Source organism: Mauremys mutica, chromosome 9 (assembly GCF_020497125.1).
Source record: "Mauremys mutica isolate MM-2020 ecotype Southern chromosome 9, ASM2049712v1, whole genome shotgun sequence".
Taxonomy (NCBI): Eukaryota; Metazoa; Chordata; order Testudines; family Geoemydidae; genus Mauremys; species Mauremys mutica.
This window is the reverse complement of record NC_059080.1, coordinates 65,820,918-65,841,025: the sequence shown is the minus strand read 5'-3', so window position 1 is coordinate 65,841,025 and position 20,108 is coordinate 65,820,918. Positions and strand designations below refer to the sequence as shown.

General features: G+C 42.5%; 1 protein-coding gene across 5 annotated transcripts in view; it reads right to left on the bottom strand.

The window, feature by feature from the left end:
* Positions 1-9,651, bottom strand: part of PXYLP1 (2-phosphoxylose phosphatase 1) — a 142,328-nt gene extending 132,677 nt beyond the window's left edge. The window contains exon 1 of one of the 5 annotated variants that reach the window (XM_045031232.1): positions 9,594-9,651. The gene's annotated coding sequence lies outside the window, so the exon portion shown is untranslated. Of the gene's footprint in view, positions 1-6,494; positions 6,518-6,558; positions 6,579-9,593 lie in introns of those variants that run through there. The other 4 variants (XM_045031227.1, XM_045031231.1, XM_045031229.1 and 1 more) reach the window with 4 other exon arrangements.
* Positions 9,652-20,108: the final 10,457 nt, after the last annotated feature.

Genomic DNA, 20,108 nt, shown 5'->3' with positions numbered 1-20,108 from the left:
AAAAAGGCGCGAAACGCTTGTCTGCTGCTTTCAGGGAGGGAGGGGTGAGGCTGTGCCCAGAACCACCCGCGACAATGATTTTTGCCCCATCAGGCACTGGGATCTAAACCCGGAAATGCCAAGGGGCGGGGGAAGCTGCGGGAACTATGGGATAGCTACGGGATAGCTACCCACAGTGCAACGCTCCAGAAATCGACGCTAGCCTCGGACCGCGGACGCACACCACCGAATTAATGTGCTTAGTGTGGCCGCGCGCACTCAATTTTATAAAATCTGTTTTACAAAACCGGTTTATGCAAATTCGGAATAGTCCCGTAGTGTAGATGTACCCTTTGATTGTTCCTGGAAAACAGACATCCCACCCTCTTAATGTTGATGCCAATCCAGATATACAGTAGCTGGTTCATCATTTGCTTGCATTTCAGGCCATCACTATCTTCATTCATCCTATTAGGATCTGCAGTGTCCTGTGGTTGTCTTTTCTCCCCTACAGAAGTGATATATGTGTGATGGTCTATGCCAGGTTTCTTTTTAGGTAGCTCTTGTTTCTCTAATACAGGGTTCGGCAACCTTTCAGAAGTGGTGTACCGAATCTTCATTTATTAACTCTAATTTAAGGTTTCACGTGCCAGTAATACATTTTAATGTTTTTAGAAGATCTCTGTCTATAAGTCTATAATATATAACTAAATTATTGTTGTATGTAAAGTAAATAAGTTTATTTAAATGTTTAAGAAACTTCATTTAAAATTAAATTAAAATGCAGAGACCTCCAGACTGGTGGCCAGGACCCAGGCAGTGAGAATGCCACTGAAAATCAGCTCGCGTGCCGCCTTAGGCACACATACCATAGGTTGCCTATCCCTGCTCTAATAGATGCCATATTCTGAGGTATCAGTGTGATAAGATTTGGATTCTGCTCCTATTCTTGATGAAACACTGTAAGACCCCTCAGGTTACTCCTAGGGGAGTTCTGTGCCAAAAAATTAAAAATCCTGCACACAATATTTTAAAATTCTGCATATTTTGTCAAAATAACACCATATAATCATGCCAGTTTCAATTATTTTGATAATTTATTTCAAAATACCTGTCAGCAAGTGTGTCTGTAACAATACAGACAACAAAAAAGATTCAGGAAATGTTTTTTGACAAATAGATTTCTTACTAGGCATATTAATACAGAACTTTGAGTAATAATTCATTTAAACTACAATACAGAAATGGATTTCCCACACCCCTCAGAAGCAATGCAAAGGCTTGGGAGAGTTAGGAGTAATGGATGAGCTGAGGGAGAGGGAAATAATTGCTGGAAAGGAACCTGGGAATGAACTTGGAGAGTTGTTGGGTGTGGGTGGGAGAATTATGAACAGAGGGGTTTTTTTTGCGGGGCAGGGGGATTGTTAGGGAGTTGGGGAGCCTTCCCCGGGCAGACCCTGGCTGACTCCTAGCTTCTCCCATTCAATCAGGTACATCTATCCCCTGTTCCCATTGTCCCTGTACCCTCACTTTCCCCATCCCCATGTGTCCCTGCACCCCCACTCAGCCACCCATCCCCAGGTGACCCTGCACCCCATTCAACCAACCCACCCTCCCTGTCCCCATGTGTCCCTGCACCCACCATGGCCCTAAACTCCCACTCAGCCACCCCAGCCCCCATGCGTTCCTGCACTCTCACTCAGCCACTCCTCCTCTCCCATCCCCAAGTGTCCCTGTACCCCCACAGAGCCACTCCCTCCGCCCTGTCCACATGTATCCCTGCACTCCCCACCTCCTACCCCCATGTGGCCCTGCACCCCCTTGGCTCAATGCTGTCACTCCACTATCTCCTGTGCCGCTGCCCCAGTCTGTCCCCCCACTAGTCCTTCTGAACTCCAGTCTATGTGAACCCCCCAGCAGCCCCATGTGCCCTGCTCTTTCCATCCTCCTGCCCCCATATCCTGTGCCTCTTCACCTCACCACGCAGGCAAGTCGCTGTGAGGAAGACAACCTATCCCCTTCCCCCTCCACAGCAGGCTGAGCCAGCAGCCCTTTCTTCTGGCAAAACACCAGCCCCTGGTTAGTGACACTGCAGCGCCTTCCCAGCAGAATGTATTTTCTGCGGGGGTGGGGGGGATGGAATCTGAGGGGACATGAATTCTGCACATGCTCAGTGGTGCTGAATTCTCCCAGAAGTAATGGGTCTAGGAGGCCTACAGAGCTACCAGGTAGCTGATTGCTCCAGTTGCTACCCAGCAACAGCTGTAATCTGCTTTTGCTCCAATGCCCATGACTCACTGTGGACACAGACTATGGGAAGTCCTGTCTGAAGGGGTTTGACAGCCAGCAGGCTCGTGGCTCCTGATTGGGTCCCCACTCTATATAAACACAAGGGGCAGTTCAGGTAACAGTGTGGATTTCCTGTAGTTGCTATGGCCATGGGTGCCCTTGGCTTGATTTGGACTTGGCCTTCAGACCCTGAAACCTGACTATTAACTTTTCTGTTACTCCCAGCCTGAGGTTTCATGCTGCTCTAATCCTTGGATCTGGCTGTCCTTACAGACCTTATGTAGCCACCCTGGTAACATTTCTCTCATGTTTCACTGAAAACAAACAGAAGTCAAATAAAAACATACCTTCTCTTGCTAGAAGGTTGTAATATAACATTATTTTATTTCTTAAAATTCAGCATAACACAAGAATCCAAAAACAAGAAGCAGCCTGTTTTCTCTAAGGGCAGGTCTACACTAAGGGTGGGGGTCAAACTAGGGTACGCAAGTTCAGCTATCGAAGTACCCTAGTTTGAACTACTTACCCATCCAGACACCGCGGGATCGAAGTCCGCGACTCCAAGGTCGACTCCGCCACCGCCGTTTGCAGTGGTGGAGTACCGGAGTCGACCGGAGCGCGCGGGGAGTTCGAACTATCGCGTCCAGATTAGACGCGATAGTTCGAACTCCGAGAAGTCGAACTCACCGCGTCGACCCGGCAGGTAAGTGTAGACTAGCCCTAAGGCAGAGAGGCAGAACTTGCTGTTCCATCATTAAGATTAAGCTGAGTTTTGCACTTAAAAGAGGGATTCATTATCTGAAGCTGGGCACATCTAAAGTACATGCCAATCTATTTCTGTGTGAAATACCAATTAGCAATAGAAGAATATAACACACCAGTCCCAGAGCTATTTCTTAAATCTAACAGAACCTGAGGGTCTATTTCTCCTTTTTAAAATCATAGTTTTAACTACCTAATCATTCTTTCAGTTATACCTTTTGATTGTGGATACCCTGGGCTAGTATTTCTCTAACATGTTCCCCAATGCTTTGCTAAATCTTTAATCTCTCATCTAGACAAAGGTCACTAACCATTTCTGATAGTATCCCCTTCCTAGCAAACACTGCTTTAAGCTTCTAAATTACAGGTTGGGATGCCTCATCACTCATTCTCAGTATGTATAAGCATTTAAATGAACAGGCAATAATCAGCTAAAAAGAATTTACTTTGAAATCACAATTCTGTGCCTGCTTACCACAGCATACTTGGAAATTAATGTGGTCTCCCAGGTTCTTTTGGGTTGCTTTATTCATGTTGTACAAATTTGGCATGTTTCTAGAGCATTTGGAATGTTATATGACATATATGATCAATGTCTGACTGAAGTAGCACTGGTTTTATTCCCTTTGATACCCTGATGACTCATGCACATGTAACTGTTCTAACCTTATATTCCTACTTCCTCCTGGGATATGTATATTATTACCTATCAGTATTAGTCCATCTGGAGTCTTTGCAAAATCTTTCATGACATTCAATTGATGACTATGCCATTTTTCAGTCAGCAAGGCCAGTCACCCACCTCTGTATAAGTGTACCATTGCATTTCAGCATCTCTTCCAGTTTCCTTTTAGAATTTGTTACCACAGTCTCAGATGTCTGCCATTTTTACATGTATGAGCTTATGATATTTAAATGATGACCTTTGCTTACTTTCTTTGGGAATCGCCACATTTACCCTCAAAAAACTTTATTTTGTATTGTATCTTGTTCGTGTTAAATGTGGTATATTCATCTCTTGCTCTTGGCATTAACTTTCTGATAATGTTATCATGCTCAGATTCATCAGTTGAAGCAATAATCTGCAATTACAGTTCATACAGTCCAGGAATATACTAACACTTTCATTCTTTTTCTGGACTATTTCACTACTTGATTTAATCCCTAATGACAATCTACAAAATCTGTATTGTTACCATAGGGTATTAAACAAGCAAAGGATGTTCATCCAGTTGTACATGCAAATACCCTTCTTTCTCATGTAAAAATCAGCCTTTGTGTATTCTCTAGTGTGAGTGCAGAACAGCGCTAATTGTTAAGTTTTAGCTTTCTGGGATATAAATAATGTGCCTGCTAGCAAACTACTAACCTGTTCAGCTGAAACATCAGATCTCTTAATTCCAGCATCTTCAAAAATAACAATGGTTTTTCTCCCAAGAGAAGCGAAAAGTATCTTTTTACAATCATGAAAATGGGGTAACATTTCTGGCAATACAAATGTGCTCATCACCACAAAACTCAAACACATCAACATACTCTAATTACATCCTCTTGGGTAGCAAATGTTCTCTAGAGACTGCAAGCTTCACTCTTTGCTGTCAGTGTAGTACCGCCCTTGTTTAACATCAGTGTAGACATTACTCCAGCTACACAGCAGGGCAACTTACGTTTAATGTAATGGTGGGACTCACCAGGTGGTGCTACAACAGTCTTATAAGTGCTTTTTCTTAGTGTGCAAATGAGGTACAGTTTTTTAAAAAATGTATTGTTAGTTTTATGATATAGTTTCTTTATGGGAGTTGCTCTGTCCTGTAATAGCTTTCAATTGCTGGGGTGCACTTGCTCCCTAGTAGGACTGTGAACATTTTTCAAAAGTAAAGGATGTGTATGATGGAAGAACGGTAAGGCCAAATTTGAATGGTGTGGGCCTGGCCATCCCTCTGTCAGCATGATGGAGGACCAGTGGGGCCAGCTTTTAGGGGTTTTGTGACCCGGTACATGGGGTTGCAACATCATGCAAATTTAACCTGGCCACCTCCACTAGAATTCTAAATACATACAGGGACACCTCTTATCCTGAAATTCAACTAGGATGTAGCATTGCCAGAGTGGGTCAGATTCTGCTCTAACAGCAAAACTGAATAAAAGTACTTATCTAGTCAGGACAAGCAATTTTGTTTAGTTAAATAATGGATTCCCTTATAATACAAGACTGTTGGCATCCTTACTCCCTGAGAACCAGGCATTGGATTTTGGGCTTAGATTTCCGGAAGAGGGGTTTTCCTGTGCGCCATTTGTGACTCTCTGTTTAAGGACTGATGAATATAATACCAAATTAAACTAAGAAAATACCCACACTGCATACTACTGATTATTTTTTCAGTGGGAAAACCAACTTTCATGGCCCTGACATCTGCTACTGCTTTGCAGAGGTTAAACGGTATTCTTTGTAGCCAAACCACATTCAGCATAAACATTTTTACATCAGGCCTAGTACAGTATTTTATCAACAGATATCATATTGCTCAATGCCACTGGAAGAAGAGCTTGAATGGCACTTTGTGATGTAATTTTTTGAAGTGCTTTGTACTAAGAAGCAATGTTTACCATTTGTTGTCAGGAATGGTGACTTGTGCTTTTCTCAGATCTCACTTGCAATTCCTAATACAGTCCTGCTGTTAATATCTTATAACTAAAGGTAGCTTTGGATAATTTTATACACTCAATTTAACAGCATAAGCAAGTGACTCACTCTTGCTTAGCTTTTGTTCTAAAATCTGCTGTCATGATGGGTGAATAGGCTAATAATTAGTTATGGCTAATTCATATTCAGGTGTCTTAATGCTTAGACCACCATCCTCCATTTTGAATAGCACCCATTGTTCCTTCCTCATGCCCCCTGCCCCTCAATTGGTGGCCTTAAATCACCAATGACCTTGTAAGGTAGTAGGCAGTCTCTTAAGGGGAATAACTAGATGGTCTGCCACACCCATTCAGACTCCTCAAAAGGTGGCCAGCAAAGTACAGCTATTCTCCAACCCACCAGTGAATATATGTCCATTTTACAGTAGCTGCTAATATTTATACTAGTTGCCAAATTTGTCTATTTACCCATCCTTGCTCTCATAGTCAATATTTTTCAGACAGTGTTAATTATTAACTTGGAGCAGGGCTAGGATTAGCCCCACTGAATGATCCACATCTTAAAGGATTTTTTTTCTTGTACAAGTGAAATGCTCTTTGCTATGGCTTGCATTTTGAGTAATTCAGATTAAGTATCACTATCCCAAGTCAGCAGACACAAAACAAGCAAAGGCATAAAACAATCAGCATGGGCTGACTCTATTCCATTTGTACAAAGCTACCCTCCTAAATCCCATATTGTCTCAGCAGCTCCTCCTGTCATACTGCTGAGAAAGGCTACTTATATAACCTTAATTGGTTATAAGAGTAACAGGGTCCACCTGTTTTGTCTGGCACAGCTGCTTTCTGTTAGCTCAGACAAGCTGGGGAGGGAGAAACTCCTACCTACTCTTCAGGCGTTCTACTCCCATAGTCTTGAGCCTGATTAGAATCTGGATTGGAATTTCAAACAGATCCCCTAGGAACAGCAATTGGCTTCCTAGGCAACCGCTGGTGGCCTGAACACATTACTGCAGTATTTACATGGTAATTGAGGGGTTGTTTCAGCAGGACAGTTGGGAGGGAGGAAGGGTTTTCAGATCATGATGTTTCTGTCATAAATAGTGTGTATTATTTTTTGGTGGGGTTTTAGGTAAATTCAGACCCACGCAGGAGCCATGTTGCCTGGCAGTGGTTTTGTGAAAAGTGGCAGCTACTCCTGCCCCTGATGTGCCCCTCCACAGAGAGTGGGATAGGATAAGGTGGCAAGGAGCCCACAGGGCTAGCTTTAAACAATCTGTGGATTCTCTTATGCCAGAGGAATCTGTAGATGTAGGGTAATCAGATGTCCTGATTTTAGGGTCTTTTTCTTATATAGGCTCCTATTACCCCCAACCCCATCCTGATTTTTCACACTTGCTGTCTGGTCACCCTATGTAGATGCCATGTCAGGGAAGCTTTTTTTACTGCTCAGTAGTTGGATAAGATGAGGATCTACCCAAGAAACTTCTGAATTTTAAATGTATTTTGTGTTTACATTTTTCTAATGCATTTAGTGTTCATGAGAAGTGCTAGCTTGATAACAGTGAACATGGAAGTCCCCTATTTTACAGAAGAGATACAATTTGGGCAGTGGCATTGCCATCTTCCTTACTGCCCCTTCAGTTACTATGCCTCAATCCTGTCCAGGCAGGACCACCTCTGGGTGTAAGAGAGTATGAAGATACCTTTAAAATCCTTGGCCTCCCCTCACCATTACACTTGTTAAATGTTGGTAGCAATTTTATTTACATTTCATATATCATTGCACCTATTACCACTTACAAAGGTAATAAGCACCTTGAAAACATTAGATGGAGATACAGAGGAGCTCAGGTTAACACAGGCATAATTCACTCTCTAATAAGATCTGGTACTGTAAAAAGAAAATAAACCCAAAGACAATACAAGTTACTAAAATCTTTCTTCCTAACTTCTTGGTAATACTGGTATATATTAGAGCAGGCAAGTACAATTACCTTTGCAAGGGAGATCCTTTAGCATCCCAACCTGCTGTTCCATCTTATGAAGGAAATAAACACATTATGATCTGTGGTGGTGGAAATGTATATAAACTAGTGTGGTTTGCTTACTTGGGGAAACACTAATATGACTTATTAGTTGTGACACCAAAGCCACTTTGTTCCCCATTTCTGTGACTAGAATGTAAGATGTGTAAAAGCTGGAGCTGTGTCATACCTAAATGAAGATATACCATCGGGAGACTCACCTCCAAATCAGTCAGGGTCTCTGCCCAATACACATTGTCTGCTTCTGCAGAATCTGCAATACACACTCATCCCAGTTCTCTCTATATAGAACATTAAAGTAGTGTGCATCTAAACAGCATCTTAACTCAAACACTCTGAATTTATCTTACTGCTTTAATTGTATTCAGGGACAGGCTTGGGAACGTATCTTTCTTTCTGCAACCTGCTCATAGTGAATAGTGCTCATTATCACAAATAGTGCCCCAGAGGAAGGGTAACAGAACAGAGCCATTAGGTACCAGGAAGCAAAAAGAATCACAGAACCCTTTAGGGTAGTCAATGTAGTAGATGGTGGGCTGGTGAGGGGTGTCATAGAGGGTGGGCTGGTGGGGGGGTGTTTGTTGGTAGAGAACAGGCAGGGAATAGACACAGCTTTCTGAGACTGCAAAGGGAAGACAGGAAGAGCTGACAATGGGGCTGGGCTACCCTTGCAGTGGCTTCCACCACCACTTTTAATTATCCATTGCCTGATCTTTATTTTTGAGTGAAACTTGTATGAGTGACAAGTATCAGAGGAGTAGCCGTGTTAGTGTGGATCTGGAAAAAGCAACAAAGAGTCCTGTGGCACCTTATAGACTAACAGAAGTATTGGAGCATAAGCTTTCATGGGTGAATACCCACTTCATCAGACGCCACTAATGTCTGACAAAGTGGGTATTTATTCACCCACAAAAGCTTATGCTCCAATACTTCTGTTAGTCTACAAGGTGCCTCAGGACTCTTTGTCGCTTTTGTATGAGTGAATATTTGCCCAGTGACCAGATTCCGTACAAATACAGTCAAAACTGAGCATTCATTCCAGTCCTATCCAAACTTAATCTCAAACGAGACAGTATAAAAATAAACAATCATCCCATCAAATCTAGCTGAGTTTACTGTGAACAGCTGCAACCAGCAGGAGTGGCTCAATGCGTTGTAAAGGTCCAAATTGGGAAAAGGCAATTGTAACAATGTCTTACTACTTTCAGATCAGGCAAGTCTCCCTGTATTCATGATGGCTCTTACAAGTACATGTGTGGCACTTTTGGGGAAAGATCTTCAGTCTCCTCTACAGCTGTGACTTTGTACCATCAGTTGCCTACTTCTTTCCTCATTGCCCTGGAGAGGCCAGAGTACTTAATTTCTCCAAGTGTGTCTTTCATTAACACATCGGCTATCCAGGCCTGGTCTTTATCAGAATAAATCTTTAATTTTAGTGATGTAGAATAAAAAAAATTATATAAAAGAGCTAAAAATAAACACCATAGAGAAAGCATTTCTAGATTGGCATTGAGCTTAGTTACAAACTAGAGGATCTGGGCCAGATCCTGAACTGTTCATCTAGCTGATTTGCACTGTTCGGGCACCAAAACGGAACTGGAAAACTGGTGGGGCAGTTGAGGAGTCTCCTGGCATAAGAGAATCCCTCAGTGCTGTAAAGCCCACTTCCAGCTCCCCTTTCCTGGCACAGGGAACATACCCTGGCCAAAAGAACAGTCCCTAAGAAACTTACTGACTGCATAACAGAGAGTAGCCCTGAGGTGCTGGGTAGTCCTAAGATCCGTTGTTGGAAAGGTGGCTTGAAGCCACCTTTGCCTGCAGTCCTGCACCAAGCACAGATCAGAGAGATCCAGGGATCTGGCAATATGTTACCTGGGTCCGTATGTGGCAAAAATTTATCTTGTCATGCAGCCTAAAGTTGCTGCTTTTCCACCAGTTCGATGTCTCCATTGTGATGTCACAGAACTCCTACATAGACTCTTTTCTGACAAAAACAAAACAAAAAACAGAGTTTGGCATACTGATTTTACAAGGGCATCGCTCTATTGTCTATAGTAGTTATTCCTGATTTAAATCAAAATAAGGCCCAGAAGCCATAATCTTTTGAAGTCCAGGAGTCAAGAATCCTTTAGTATTTGGGATTACATCCTTTGTTTAATGCATACATTCCCTTAGATTTTCATTTTATAAAGAGAATGAGTTTGCTTCTAGATTTCCACTGTATATTTTTTTCTTGACAGAGACATCAGGCAATATTCCCTGTACATATCCATTTCCAATTGTTCCTTCAAATATAATGATGATGCTCATTTTTTTACATACAGCTTATTAGCATGTCTCAAGGGCAGGGAAATTCAGGATAGTGGTAGGACGAAGGGACTCGAGTCTAGAATGGAAAGAGTTGGATTGTGCACTGTGTGACCAGATTGGAACCTGTGTTCCTCTTCTTCCAGATCAGAGTCTTAGGACTGCCCTCCCCTTGTCATTCACTATACCTATCCCAGTATATCTGATTTTAGTTCAACGCCTGCAGTTCTGCTGTCTCCGGGACAATGACAGTGTTAATCAATGACCAGTCAGCGTTAATCAAAGCACCATAGATGTATTTAGGGCAAAAGCAATACAGAGAAAGCATCATAAAACAATAGTCTACATGCACACTAAGCTTACTAGATGTCACTCATCCTCTGCCTGGGACCCTGGTAGGTCCATACACAAGTCTCAGTTCTTTACTCTAGAGTGAGTCTGCTGAGCCAGATCAGTCTGACTTTTTTACAGCGTGGGAACTTTGTCTCCCAGGCCTCCTGACCCAGGTAATGCTGGTCAAGGCAACTGCCCCCAGGCGGTGAACTTCAAAGGGCTGGGTATCTGCATAGCCAGAACTGAAAACTTGCAATAATTTCCCTCCCACCCTGTCTCGCCAGTGATTTCAGATTCCCCAGGAAACCAATCCAGCAAGCCAGGAACACGATACATACACCACTTATTGATACAATAGTTTATGAATATCCCATGTGTCCATAGCCTCTGGCACATCTCTTTTGAAGTTTCTAGGCTTCCAAGGTCTCCCATCTGTCACAGAATACATAACAGACATACCGTAGTGTTCATTATGAAAAGGAGTGCCCAAGCAACGCGCAAGCACTTAACTCCAAACTGAGCTCCAAATGCCACATCTGAAAGCAAACACATTGAAATGGATGAACCTGTCAATATGAAATTCATTAATCCCACTCTATCCCCCAAAGAAGAGTGATCTAGCTGTAGGACCTTTTGATGTGTGTTCTAATGTGTGGAAGTGGGGGAAAAGGAGAATTTCTTTGCTGCCATAGGACCAAAGCCTCAGGCCTAGGTATATGAGAGTAAAGGGTATATTAGCCTGAGGCTAATCTGGCCAGTGCGGAAGGGACCACAGAATGGTTCCAAGTAAAATCCATGGAACTGCTCAGGCTTGTGCAGCTCTGCAAACAAGCCACAAACAACGTACATATATATCATTACGTACTAATGCACAGTCAGAGCATGTTTGCTCTTCATATAGTAAGTGTCATTCACATAGACTACAAACACTCCCTAGTTAATTTGGAATCTCTTCCACATATCTGTACTGTGGAAGAATTAGATTTGAATCTGTATCCTAGCACCAAGCACTGCATGTTGTGTGCAGCTGCCCCAGTGTGCAGAAAATTGAACTATTTTCCTTGACATTAATTAAAGCAAGCAGTCATCACAATAATCGCTCTAGGCAACCATGCAGCTATTTATCTCTCAGCCTCCAGGAGGACACAGTCAAATACTTTGAGCCTTACTCCCTTCCCCCACATCCACTGTTTTTGATATCTCATTCAGAATCTATTGTCTCATTTTTACCATGCCTTGATCCTCCCCCCAGCTTAAAATGAGATTTGAAATTAAAATAGCATTTATGTTTGCAATGCCATTTCCACTGAAGTCAGCAGAGCTTTGGAAGCAGCAATGGTTGGTAACACAAAGGTACTTTGGGGCCAACTCCCCAGATTTAGGTGCCTAAGGACCAGTTTTTGGCTGAATTCAATCCACGCCTGTTTAACCCTGTAGGCATCTAAACTTGGGTAGTACCTAAGTTTTCAGGGTAACAGTTCCCTTGGCACCTATGTTTCTGCCTCTAGGCATGTGCACTGTGACTCACCCTAGGTGTCTGGACACCCACTTAAGCCTCCAAGCAATTCATGAACCACAGGAAGATAGGCGTTTGTCTATTTCCAAGATATGCAGGGCCTGATTTGGAAGATGGCCTCTGAGGCTGCCTACCAAGTCAGGTCTCATGCAAAATGTGGCAGCAGGTAGTATCCTAGCTCAGTTTATAACTGTTAGCTAAGTGGTTAGAGCACTCACCTAACACACAGGCAAATCAAAGTTCAATCCCTCCTTGGCCAAATATGGAGATTTAACCACTGAGCTATTCTCATGGTGAAGCTGTGGATAAATAGTGGAAGGAGGAGAACTAGACCCTGAGCCTCTCACATCCCATGTGGGTGCCCTAATGACTGGAGAATAATTCCCACTCACTTGCTTTCTCTCTTGCCCAATTACTGTTCCACTAAGGATAATTACTTAAATAGTTCAATTCCCCTCTCTGTCTGTTGGGAGAAAGGATTTGAAGAGAGGTCTCCTACTTCCCAGGTGAGTCCTCTAAACAGTGGGCTAAAAGTTGTATAAGGTCAACTTCAGCTCCTTCTCCTCTAACTGTTTTTGTGTGGAGCAATGTAGGTGCATAATTCATTCCCCCCCACCCCCTCAAAAAACAGCTTAGGTGTCTAAGAGGGGTTTCCATTTGTGGATTGTTAAGCAGAGATAGGTACCAGAGAGGGGTGGGGCTTAGTACATACCACCCTAGTCAGCCTCTCCCACTAGCTAGCTTAGGTAGCTCCATACCAAGTATGTTGCTATTTGTGGATTGCATTCTGAGGTGCCTATTTCTCTCCATTTACTGTATAGGGAGACTAACACCTAACTCAGGTTTTGGGGATTGAAGTATTGTGCCTGTGATTTTTCTAGGCACCATGCCATGGAGCATTGCAATGTCTACGTTCCTTTGCAGATCCAGGTTCATGTGTATGTTTATTCTGTAACCTCAGCAGAGCACAAAACACTGTGGGCCAGGTTCTGATTTCACTGGCACTAGTATAAATCTGACACAGCCCTTGTTACTTAAGATCTGCACCAGTGTGAATGAAAGGAGAATTAGTTCCTGTATGATAGCACTGATTTTCAGCACTGGCTTGGTAGTAGGTCCCAGGCATCCAATTTGCCTGCTAAGATCTCGATTGAGGAAAGTACTTGTATGCACGCTTAACTTTAAGCATGTGCTTGGGACCCACTGAGCATATGCTTAAAGTTAAGCTTATGTGCCCTTCCTGACTAGAGATGCTTTCGTGAATTAGGGCTGTTACAGAATAAGCTGGATCTTTAAGGGTGCCGGGGTTCAACTTATCCAAGGCTCAGCCCACCTCTCCAGGTGAAGGGAATGAGTTGGTGTGGGGGAGGGGTCATGTGATGGGACAGGTGACTCAGAACCAGACTGCTGGAAGTTATAAAAGGCATCCTGAGTACTGTAGGGAAAAGAGTTAATGGTGTTAAAGAGCTATTGTAAAGCAGAGGTTTTCTAAAGCTCCTGTGTAGGAAGTAGTTATAAGAAGGCTGGTGCATGCATGGGGGGGGGGGGTCCAGCATTCCCTAGGAAAGGCCTGGGTGAGAGACCTACAAGGTGCAAGAGCTTGCTAGAGAGAAGCGTCAGCTAGGAAATGTTGTGAAAGCCCTGGAAGGAGGGTTATAGGTAAGGAGAAACTGAGACAGCACTGTGGCCTGAAGCCAGAGCAGGTATGCCCTACCACAGGGGACTAAGGGCCAGATTCTGCATGACCTTACTCGGAAGTAAAATCACTGAATACAATGGGAGTGCTTGGCAGAATAGAACCCTAAAACACTTATCTCATTCCACCATGTGTTCCTTAGAGGCTTTGTATTGTTACTAGAGTAAGCAGTCTTGACAATCAGGGTCCAGACACCCAAGGGGGAAAATGGAGTAGGAATGCCAAAGAATATTCAGTGGAATCAACTGATCATATACAATGTAACTAGTATAAAAGTATATCAAATAAGGTCTTTATGAAAGCTTGTAATTTTCTAAAATGTGCATACAGACTGGTTATGAATAGTGTGTGTGGATATATAAAACTGTGCTCATAATCTGAGCGGCAACATTCAGTTCCACTCATAGCAGGCCATTGAGCAGCCAGGCAAAAAGGGGCTGCCTTCCTAACCAGAGGAGACTAGCTCCCAGCACCTAGTACTGTATAACCCAGGAAAAGACAAATGATTGTCCACTAAAGTTAATGGGAAAACACTGAAAGCTTGGCACTGAAAAAAGAACCCTAGTTTTGGGAAACTAAGAAAGGAGGGTGTTTTCCCCACTTTGAATAGCTATAGTGACTGAAGAGGGGGAAACTCCCTGCAAACCCTCTTGAAGAGGGAAGGGGTTTGAATCTGAAATTGATCCAGAAATTGAGGAACAGTCATTGGGTAGGTGCTGTCCATGAAATGCAGCATCCCCGCTGGGAAACAATAGGTAACTTGTACTAGATAAGGGAACCTATCACATTTGAAAGTTAGACCATGGCTGCGTCTTTGTTAATTTTCTGTCTAACTTGTATGTGTTTGCTTATCCTTACTATTTCAACTTGGCATCTGTTTTTCTATTTAAACCTTTGTTTATTTTTACCTCCAAGCAGGTCTCCAGTGTGCAAACTGTATTAATAACTGTGTGGGGGGTGACAAACCAGAGGGGAGAAGTCAGTGTCTGGTTGTTAAGAACTTGATGGATGGATTGGGATGGGGACTGGAATGGCTTATGTCACCCTGAAAGGACCAGCTAGGCTGGTGGAAGCCAGGAGGAGACCTCTGTGTGTGAGCAGGATATTGGTGTCAGGGCTCTTAGCCATAGCAGACAAGTATTAAGGCACCCAAGGTTACAGGGCAGGCAGTAATTGAATCATTTAGTGGTCTGTGTAATTTCAAAATGACACAGTAGTACTGTCACATTTGGGTTTTTTATAGAATGTAAGAAAACTTGATGCTAAATTTCTCCTTAGTAAGGGAGTCCTCCAGAAATCTAATGCTTCTAATGCATTTAGAGCACTTTGCAGTTACTGGCTCATTTTACCCTGGCAAGCTAAAAATTCCCTTGAAAAAACAAATATATTTAATTGCTAATTACCATACTTTTACCCAGAAGCAGTGGTGAGCTGGAGCAGGTTCCCACAGGTTCTCAAGAACCAGTTGCTAAAATTAGACCTCGTGGAGAACTGGTTGTTAAAGGGCCAAAGGGTGGGAAAAGAACTCTGGTCTGTGGGCCGGACCATCTTGTTGCTCCCAGGATTCCCAGCTGGGGAGGCTGAGGCTCCCCCGGCCCTTCCCCCGCTTCCCCCCAGCTGCAGCGTGGTCAGCCGCCGGCACCAGCTAGGCAGCTCAGCAGAGCTCTGGAGTCATCCTGCTGCCACTTTTTGAATGGCCCAGCAAGGTGTGTGTGTGCGGGGGCTGCTGCAAGCTCCAGGGCTGGCCAGAGGGGAGGGGAGGGGGCAAGTGGGGCAATTGGCCCAGGCCCTGCAGGGGCCTCCGGCCCCACGACGATCTCTCCCTGGCCCCTCCCCCGCTCCCCCTCTTTAAATCAGAACTTTTTATAGGGAACCAGTTGTTAAGATTTTGGCAGCTCATCACTGCCCAGAAGCCTTCACATTCTTGCATTGCTAATACATATCCTGATCAAACATAGCAGCTTTCAGCTTTATAATAGCTTTCTCACTTATTAAAATAGAGAAGAGGTAGAATTAATGATATATTTTAAAAAAAAAGAGTGCTAGCATTTTAGGGATTGCAACAGCAGGCAGGGTTTGTAATAACAGGAATGGTCAGCACCTTCCCTCAAAGACACTGCTTCACTGTCTCAATTCACCATGTTTCCAATAAACTGGGGTACAGCATATGCAAGATTACTCCCAATTCCATCTCATGCACAGCGACATTAGGCTGGTTTATCACTATAGTGATATATATGTTTTAGTCCACCACTTGTTATAGTTATCACATTTGTAAACTGACCTCTCAGCATAGAGTTTTTGTGTTATAATTTGAAATGCATCCAAGCTCACCCTGTCCAAAAACCACTGACCAAGATTTAATAATGGTCCATCACAGCAGTAGTATAACTTACTCAGCAGGTGAGGGATGGTGGTGTCTAATGATAGACAAGATAATGCAAGTAGGTGTTTTTTTTGTTTTGTTTTGATTTTTGATAGCCAGAACCAGGTTTTTATTTAAACCAGAACAAAGGGAACTGGATTCCACCTACCTACAATAACATTAAATATATATAAAAATAATAAATTCAAATATATACACTAACTTATTACAAAGTGTACTTAAGTAAATATAACCCTTTACATAAACAATATTTCTATCTAGCTCCATATGTACTGGTTATTACCTTACAGATTATTTTATTTTTAGTTCAAGATTCCCTTCCCCAAAATCTTGCTGGGTACTGTCTAATGCCCAAGTCAGTCACTGAGCCTCAGAAGTGCCTCTTGTCAAGTCCATCTTTTCAGGAAGAGATGCCAGTGCTGCTGGCTTGTGGGGGTGCACATTAGACCAGACCCACGGGATCTAAAGGACATCTGGTTCTTCTGTCCCAGATCTCTGGGACCACATGAATCAATGACAGGGACAGATGTTCAAGAATGTGCCATCAAATGTGGACTCACTTGACCAGCTAGCTTTAAACTGACAGAACTCTCCTGCACATCGGTCCTGCCCAGCCTCTGCCTTTCCACTCACTCTTGGTTTCTCTCAGGTACAGTTTGCCTCCGTCCCTCTGGCTCCACTCTCCCCTCACCTTGTTTCTCTTCACTTCTAATCTCTCTTGCCCTTTCGGGCTCCCCATGCCTGCCTAGGTCCCTCACCTGCCACCCTCTTCTCGATCTGTCACTTCCCCTCCCCTGGGCACTACCTCCTCCGACTTTCTCAAAGGGAGTGGCTACCTTCTCGCCATAGAACGACAACTGCACATTCACCCTGAACACACCCTAAATCATATAATACCATACAGGGTTGAGTCCCTTTACCATATTTACGTATTTTTAGACTATATTTTCACTGATTCCTGTACTATACATTCAATTCTCTTGGAACCAGATCCAAAGCCCATTCAAGTCAATGGGCTTTGAATCAGTGGCTTGCTACATCGACCATCATTGTACACACTCCTAAGTTCTTTGGGCCAATCTTGTGGTGATTTACATGCTAGGGAAACAAATACACTGTCACAGAGCTTGGTGCCTGGCATGTTAACAGTAAATGTGGTTGGCATGTTAACAGTAAATTTCCTTCTAAGGGTGTTCTAGCATGCTAAATACGAGGGGGGGGGGGAGTATTTAACTTTCTTGTTACTCAGAGGATCTCATCTGTGACTAATCTGGTTTTGTTCCATGTCACCCATTTCTAAAGCATATTTTTCCAAGCTTTGCAACAGCAAAGGAAAAGCTTGCCATTTGTGTGATATTTTCCTAGTTTAACATTACTGTTGATATTAACAATAGAAAGAGGTGAGTAAACAGTGATTTGATGGAAAAGATGGCTAGACCATAAAATGAATGCACTGATATTGGAGTATTTGCATTGTACTCACAATAGTTCTATTTTTCTAACTTCACAAAGGAAAGGCACACAGAATCAAACAGTGCTGACTGCTGAAAAATAGCGACGATCTCACTGGTGTTCCCATGGAGCTCCCATTTGAAATGAAATGGAGCCTCATGGGGTAGCTAATCTCATTCCCCCCACAAGATCTTGCTATGTGTTCAGTTGGCAGCACTGTATACAGATTAGAAAAGCAGTCTGGGAAGGCTAGTTACCAAGCTTAGGGTAAATCTTAGCACAAAAAACCTATGTTAAGAAAAATGGATGATGGATCAGACTCAAATACTCCAGAGGCTGGGAAATTCATATTTAAGACTCTTCAGCCTCTCCTCAGCACGTATCCCTGTTCTTCCAGGACCAAAGCCAGCACTGGTGTAAACAGGCCCAACTCCTGTTGCACAGTACAGCCCATATGGCACATAAGATTATGCACAGTTCACGTATCTCCAAAGTCAACAGTGCTTAGACACAAAGGCATTTGTTGTTTAACATCGTGATAAAAGGGGATGTGACTTGACTTAAATGACCAAAAACATCAGTTGTATTTAAGAATTTCCTTGCCTGAAGTAAATCTGTTCTGTTTTTAAAAAATTGGAAGTGGTCAGCCCAGAGATGTGTATTTGCCCATAAAGCTGCTGTCCCAATAGAATACCAGATGGTGTATCTGAAGCACTAATGTTATCATTTGGAAAGAAATGCACCGAGAGCCACAAAACAATGCGCTTAGTCTGATGTCTCTTCCTCTGTAGGCATTTTAGGCTTTGTACTAAGGAAATAGTCTTTAATTTCCAGCCTTTGATAAATAAGATGACAATTAAAAGGGGAAACCTTCAAATACTAGTTGACTCTTAAAATTTCCTAAGGTAAAAGGTGTTCCTGAATTAATACATTCCCCTAGCCTTTTATTTCAAAGGCTGAATTAAAGAGGCCAGTGGAACAACTTTACCTACCATCTAAGCCAGGGGTCGGCAACTTTTCAGAAGTAGTGTGCCGAGTCTTCATTTATTCACTCTGATTTAAGGTTTTGTGCACCAGTAATACATTTTAATGTTTTTAGAAGGTCTCTTTCTCTAAGTCTATAATATATAACTAAACTATTGTTGTATGTAAAGTAAATAAAGTTTTTAAAATGTTTAAGAAGCTTCATTTAAAATTAAATTAAAATGCAGAGCCCCCTAGACTGGTGGCCAGAATCCGGGCAGTGTGAATGCCACTAAAAATCAGCTTGCGTGCCGCAGGTTGCCCACCCTGATCTAAGATTACAAATAAACAAAATTATACATATCTTTGTGTCATTCCTATTCACCAGACATCCCTTAGCTTTAATGCCAGCACCCATTCCTCCAGGCACTATGTTAACTTCCTGTTAATGAAGAACATTGTCATCATGCAATCCCCCAAACTCTGGTAAATATTTAGGTATAGTCAGAAGCTGTCCCGTTTGTTAAATGAGGAAATAAACCTCTCTCCGTTTACTTTGTTTCACAATATTTTCTGTTTTCTTGTTTCCTCCATAAGGCAATGTTATCAAGGACCAGTGAAGTTGTCACTACTTGCAAAAATATGTCTAGTATTGCAATAGTTTTTTCAACTGCCTCCAGTGGAAGAATTTGCTCCTTTTAAAGAATTTTGAATTGGCTACAATTCGACTATAGTATATATTGTCTGTTCAGAGCATTACAAATTGCAATCAGTATCTGGTGGCTCTTTTTTCCTTAGTATAGCACAGCTCCTGGTGGGACAGAGTGCTACCAATCCTGGATCAGTGTCTGAGGCTGACAACACGGTTTGTTGCTGTTGGTACTAACGTGTTTAGTGCCCAAATTGTCATTTATATCTGTGAAAAGTGGATATGAGACCCTTCCATATAGGAATACTGTTTTATACCCACTCTGCACTTATGCTGCACAGGTGAAAATAACTAGACAGAAGGCCCAGTAAAGCAGTGGAGAATAAAGACCAATGTGATTTAGTGGTGTTTTCTTCTAGTAAAAGGTTTTTTAATGCAGCTTTGACATTTGTACCATAGCTATCCCATCCAGTTCTAGTCACTTTGAGCCTAGACTTGGTAGTAGCCCATAAAGTTCCCCTGTTAATGGAAAATTGGTCTTCCTTGAGATGAGCCCCAGCCATTTATACTAATGCGCTGTTTATAATATAAAACTAGAACCATTAACTGGGGTTTTTAGGGGTAGAGATCTCAAAGGATTAAAATACTAATGAGCCAATGATTCTGAACTTGGTTTAATTTAAAATCCTCATTGGTTGTGTCACCAACTCATGCAACACAGTAACATTTCAATGACAGTGGAGCCATATAACATGCACAGTAGGGCATATGGTAGCTTGTAGATTGTGTCTTGGTTATGAATGGGTTCTGGGAAGAAGTAAGCAGGTAACACCAATTACTGTGTTCTTTTTTAGAAAGAAAACAGTTTAAACTTTCAGTCCTGTAAAATTTTGTATAACCAAAATTTAATATTTTAAACTTTTTAATGTGATTTCTCAAAGACCGAAAGGAATATTAACACCGCAAGTGAACGAGAGGGTTGGCTTAGTTGTCTAAGGTTTGAAATACCTACTAATTGACATCACTAGTTCAAATTCCTAATAAGGCTTACTCTAATTTTAATCTTTCCAGGGCAGATAGACTGA